The sequence below is a fragment of the Panthera leo genome, chromosome A3, assembly GCF_018350215.1.
Source record: "Panthera leo isolate Ple1 chromosome A3, P.leo_Ple1_pat1.1, whole genome shotgun sequence".
Lineage (NCBI taxonomy): Eukaryota > Metazoa > Chordata > Mammalia > Carnivora > Felidae > Panthera > Panthera leo.
Genome location: NC_056681.1, coordinates 87,406,755 through 87,412,754, shown reverse-complemented (window position 1 = coordinate 87,412,754; position 6,000 = coordinate 87,406,755). Strand labels below are relative to the sequence as shown.

Below are 6,000 nucleotides of genomic sequence, written 5' to 3'. Positions count from 1 at the left end.
GGTCAACAATTGCTATTAAAATCGCTAATAGTTAATTTTCTAAAGGCAGATGTCCTTCCCAGACAACAAATATTCCAGCTGCAAGACTTTTTTCTTTTATTATTCCCAGGGAGGATACATCCTTTAAGGGAGTTCACATTTCAGATTTTCTTCCTAGCTCTTGGCTCTTGCGGGCAGTTGGTGGTGCCGGAGTGGACGTGAGCAGAGGCCGGGCGGCGGGACTGCGGCAGCGCGGGCGGCGCGCGCTGCGGGTGGGGGCACTGCAGCACCGCGGCCCTGGGGCAGCCGGGCAGTGGCCCGCTAGAGGGGGCGCTGTGGGCGCCGCCAAGCGTCCTTTTGTCAGCTCACTCGGCCAGGAGAGCTCTCATTTCCTCCCAGCCTCGTGCGGGAAATGGATTTAATTCTGACGGCAGGGCTGTAAGGGACGAGCGGGAACGAAAGCCTTTTGTCAAGGAGTAGCAGCCTCTGTCGTCTGTAATTACCACTGACGCGGAGAAGCTGCATTGCTGGTGGAATTCCAGGCAGCTCTGACAAGTGTGGGGCTGCAGGATGGGAAGAAAACATTGCTCTGCAGATTAGCTGGGTGCATTAAGCAGACACTCAAAAGACAACAACAACAACAACAAAGCAAAACAACAGCCCACAGTGGAAGACCAGGAATGGATAAGATGCCGTGCAGGAGGTAAGCCCGTCTTGGCAATGAGTACCATGGCTTTTGCCTTGGTTTTGTTTCTTTTAATGGAATTTGAGACCCCTACAGCATCCCTCCACCGTGAGAGAGCTGGTTGGTCCAGATTGGTGAGCGTCTGCTAGTGTGGGTGTCTGCGATTCACCCTTCCCGGCGGCTGTGTGTTTCATGCCTAAAGGTTTCTGTTGACGATGTAACGTTGGAGGTTGTTTGGAAAGCGGGGCTAACTGGCGTTGGCCTCTGCATGAGGATGGTTGGATGCCCTCGCTCCGAGCGCCACGCCTGACAGGTGGGGCTTTCTTCTGGGGTCCGGGCTGGCGGGTGGCAAGCGTTGTTGCCTCGCGGGGGCCGCCCCTCCCTTCCCTTCCTGCTCAGCCGACGCCCTCCCGGGGAGCCGTGCGGGGTGCTCGGCGGGCTGGGCGCGTTCCCCCGGGCGTAGCTAAGGCTCGAGGCGGGGCATTGTGCCGCAGCTGCGGGGCCAGCAGGCGCGGTGTCGGTGTCGGCAGCCGCCTGCATTTGGAGCAGGGGAGCTGGCACGTGAGTGGGCCCCATTGGACTTGGATTTTTGTGCGACTCCACCACTTTGGAGGGATAAAAAGCCACTGCCCCCAAGAGGTCTTGCCAGTCTGTTCCTCCTCTCTTAGCTTCCATCTTCCCTCCCCTCTCTTTTTTCTGCCTTCCCTCTCCTCCCGCCTCCGGGTTGGAGGCCACCCTGGCTCGGGGAGGTGGGGGTGGAGTGGGGAGGATGGGGAGCGTCTGCCAGTTTTGAAATCGCGACCACTGAGCTACCAGGTGTTGGGGGTAGGGCGGGGCATACTGCTTTAGGATGCCGATCAGGCTCTCTGTCTAGCCTATTGTCTTGCTTTTTCTCCCCCTTCCTTTTCTTCTGTAATCTCCACCCCTTCCCAAAGAGAAAGAGAAAGAAAGCCCCAGGAGAGAGAGAGAGGGAGACAGAAGGGAAGGGGGGGGGGGGGGGGGGGAAAGCCCCAGCCCACACCCTATCAAATTCTTTTAAAAATTGTTATGTATCTGTGACATATGATTATTACCCATCTGTTTCTTTACACCCACTCTTCCCTCTTGCTGTTTGTCGTCTAAGGTTCAACTGACTCAAATGAGCCTTATAAATAATAGAAATCAAGTCTCAGTTTTTTAAATGGACATCTTGTGCTTCCTGACTAAGCCCCAAGGAGGGGTTGGTCTGATGCCCTGATGGGAGGAAGTGACTGGAGAGGGCAGACCCACCTCCTTTCACGCCTAGTGTGTGGGTCTAGTTGAGGTACATGGGATGCATGTTTAACTTGTGCAGCAAGGGGTGTCTTTGTTAAATGGATTTAAACATTGGATTTCATTTTTGAGAAATGAAAAATGGTCCACATATGAAGTGAAAGTACTTTAAAAGAGTGAGAGCAGAGCAGAAACTGAAGTTTCAGACTTGCAAGTCACTCCAGCCGCAAGCCTATGAATAGCACATGATACAGACTTTACAAAGGGGTTTAGACTGTTGGATATTTGGATTATAGCATTCTACCTTCATTCTGTAAGGTGATCAGACTTTTGTCAGTGCATATGGACCAAGATCATGCCCAGCCCTGCCTCCCTGTCTCTCCCTGCTGCTCATCTCCCCGCCCCCAATAGCAAACCTTTTATTATTAGAATTTCAATATATTTTGGAGAACCACTAGAGATAAATCATTCCTTGATCCCAAATCCATACATTTTTGTGGCAAGCCGTTTATTCTTTCTTGTCCAATTGCCTAGCCTTATTAGAAATCTGCCTGTTACATTCAGAATATACAACACTGCCTGAAATGACGCACTACATGTTGTTTCTAGTCTTGGGTTGAATTTGCCTTAAATGTTAGTAAGGTGCTGGAATTAGCAAATTACAGCTATTCTTAAGAGCCTACAGGTGATCAAATATGTTTGTTGGGAGAAAGTTTAGTGTTAAGGCTTTAAATATGTATATATATGTATATATATAAAAGACTTCAATAAATATATTTATCACAAGAACTTTAAGACCATTTACAGGCCTTCATAAATCATAGCAAGGGAGACTAACTTAGAAGTAAATGAGAAAGAAAAAACAAGACTAAGGGTAGAGGTATAAAATGGTATTAAGAATGAAGCTAATACAAAAATACAAGTGTGAGACCCGCTACACTTGCTAAGCGGGGAAATAAATCCAGCACTAAACTTTCGAGCATTTCATGGAAAAGGGGGACCTGACCAATCCATGGTTCATATGTTCTATTTATTCATTGATTCATTCACTCATTTGTTCACTTAACACTCAGGACTTACTATGTGCCAGGCTCTGTGCAAGGTGCAAGGACAGACATGGTCTCTGCTCTGACAGCAGTTACAGATGATTGCAAGGAACTGACATTCATCAGAAAACCTTGTATATATACATGAATGTATAATTACAAATAGTGCTGAGGGCTGTGCAGAAAAAGCATGAAACAAAATGTCCCATATCTAGAACATAAAACACAGAAACTTGTTAAGAGAAGCACAACAATTCTTGATTCTAAGAGCAGAAAGGAACTTCTTGCAAATATTACAGTGTTTGGAATGATGTCTTCAATCATGTCCTTGTCAGCCACAAGGAGGTTTTCATACCGCTGTTTTTATAGTGTTCCTTGGTGTGCACTCATATTACTTCTTGGGGCTCTCAGACCCCTGGAGTTCTGAGAATATATACATTTTGAGGGATCTGTGTCTTTTCTAAAATTAGCAGTTTTACTTCAGTGATAATATTTTTGTAATGTTTATTATATAATTTAAGAGAGAGAGACAGAGCATGAGCAGAGGAAGGCAGAGAGAGAGACACACAGAATCTGAAGCAGGCTTCAGGCTCTGAGCGGTCAGCACAAGGCCTGACACGGGGCTCGAACTCACAAACAATGAGATCATGAACTGAGCCAAAGTCGGACGCTTAACCGACTAAGCCACCCAGTTGCCTCTTCAGTGATAATCTTAACAATAAAAATGTGTTCTGGATTATCTTGATGGCAACCCCAAAACCCATGGTGGGGCCTGTGTTTTCCTCTGCATCTTCCCATGTGAACCAGGGGCAGGCCTGGTAGCTCAGGTCATGAGGCAGCGAGGAGTTTAATTAGAGGCACATGGAGAGAAGGGTGAGCCCACACAGGGCACAGGCTTGTCAAACTCAAAGGAACAACTCCTGGGACCAGTGCTATATTGGCAAGGAATGATGCTCTCATGCTGGTTCCGCCCTCATATGGACTGGGCTGTAGCCATTTATTAGCAGCAGGTGTTGTAGTGAAAACACAATGACAGAGTTGCTGTTGCTGATTTCAGCAATAATTGGGTTAGATCTGTATGCAATACAGATTTAGTGACCTGTGATAACTACCTTATGTCCAAAACAATGAGACAGGTAACTAGGCATAATGATTGGGTGGAGCCAGACTGACTTCTAATTCGCTTTTCTACTTACTAGCTGTGAAACCTGGGCAAATAACTCAACCTCTCTGTTTCTCAGTTTCTTCTTTTGATAATATGGAGATAAAGATGTGGTATTAATTTCATAGTGATATCACAAGGATTAGAGCTATTATGTGTGAAAGACTGGTAAAGTCTTCAGTAAAGTTCAATAAATGTTAGCAATTATTATTATCTTTATTAGTATGAAATGGCACCCACTTAGGTGGGTGGTTTTTAGCAGAATTTTAAATTATGATACCTGATTATCTTAAAGTAGCAAACACATTTTTCAGGTTATCAATATTGTTTTGCACACATGCTTTAGGAGTTGTCTGCATTGGTATCGTTGAAGCCAGGATTCAGATAGTGGTAACATGTAGTAACTGGGCCTGAGACTAGATCTTTCTGTTAAGCCCCAAATGGTGTTTTAATCTTAGCAAAACAATATTATCTGTTGTATAAAGTTAATTTTATTAATTTGACATTTTAAAGTTTGATAATTACATGTGCTTGTAAATTGGCTTTGGTATTTTAGTTATATAACTAGCTATTAATGCCTAGGTGTTTAGAACTGGTCTTTATGTGTGCACATATTTAATAAAAGTGATGTAGGTCAACCCTAGGTCCATGGAAATATTTCTCTTCAAAAGAGATAATTGTTTAGTTTAAGCATTTTGCACTGTGTGCAAGGACACACCCAAGATTCTTGGAATAGAATTTTCACTCTCTAGAAGAGAGATTGCAGCCCTAATATTTGACTCTATATACCTTGACTGCCATAGTTTTAGCCTGAAATAATTTTAAGACAGTAATACCAAAAACTGCCTCTGTTTTCAACAACAACAACAGCAGCAAAGTCCCCCAAACTCAAAAAGCATCTATGGAATGGCAAGCTTCCAGCAAAGATTCATCCAGGCCTATCTTCCATGATAAACTACATGTGAGAGGTTTGCCAATGTTATTGAATGAGGTGAAAAGAAAGTCTATTCTCTGTGCACTACAATGTTGGATTGTATAGATTAAAACAAGTTTATTGATTATATTCAAGTCTATTTTTATTTTTCTTTGTACCTAAGTGATCTGTCAAAGATTACAAGAAATATGTCCGTCTCCTACTATAATTGTGTTTTTGATAGCTTTCCTTTTGATGTATACATATCATAGACATATGCATTTATATTGTATTATGTTACACACAGGTTATATTTGATGCAGTATTACTTAGGGCCCTGATGGCTTTCCTGGGATGGGGGACATTTAGTGCTAAAACCAGGACATGCCAAGCAAAGGAAGATCTATTTTAGTTGTAGAGAAGAGGGAGATAACAAACAGTGGGCCCAGATTCTTCAAGGACTCTCCAGAAGACATGGCAGAGATGGTGCCAGCCAACGTCAACCAGCCCATGATTCAATAAGGGGCACTCCCCAGAAAAAGGAATGTTCTCTCAGCTGAATCCTAGAATAATACTCAGGCTCAAAGCACCAAACCTGAGTGGGTTATGGTGTGGTCTGGGAGAGCGTGGGGGTATTAAAAGACTCTAAGAACTTTATCAGCACCTTCCACTTTGGGTATCTGGCCCCCCCCCCAATCTTGATTTGTGCTGAGGGAGCCTCCGATAAAGTGGGGTTTTAACATAGCCAGCTTCAAGCCATATCAGTTCTACTCACCCCAACAGGTATAGCTGAAAATAAAGTTAAATAAGTACATAAATAAATGTCATCTGGCCCAGCAGTAAATATCTCTAATGTACTTGGATGTCACCCCACAAGCAACCTGGGTGAGACCCAGAGGCTAGGGAATTTAGGATGTGGTTGCCAGAGAACAAATATCAGTGCTCCATATGATATCTGGAATGG

At 44.5% G+C, this 6,000-nt stretch overlaps 1 protein-coding gene across 6 annotated transcripts in view; it reads left to right on the top strand.

Moving 5' to 3' along the window:
* The first annotated feature begins 395 nt into the window (after positions 1-395).
* The window catches only part of ADD2 (adducin 2), a 103,661-nt gene continuing 98,056 nt past the window's right edge, over positions 396-6,000 (top strand). For 2 of the 6 annotated variants that reach the window (XM_042932613.1, XM_042932609.1), the window contains exon 1: positions 1,241-1,303. The gene's annotated coding sequence lies outside the window, so the exon portion shown is untranslated. Of the gene's footprint in view, positions 683-1,153; positions 1,304-6,000 lie in introns of those variants that run through there. The other 4 variants (XM_042932614.1, XM_042932612.1, XM_042932610.1 and 1 more) reach the window with 4 other exon arrangements.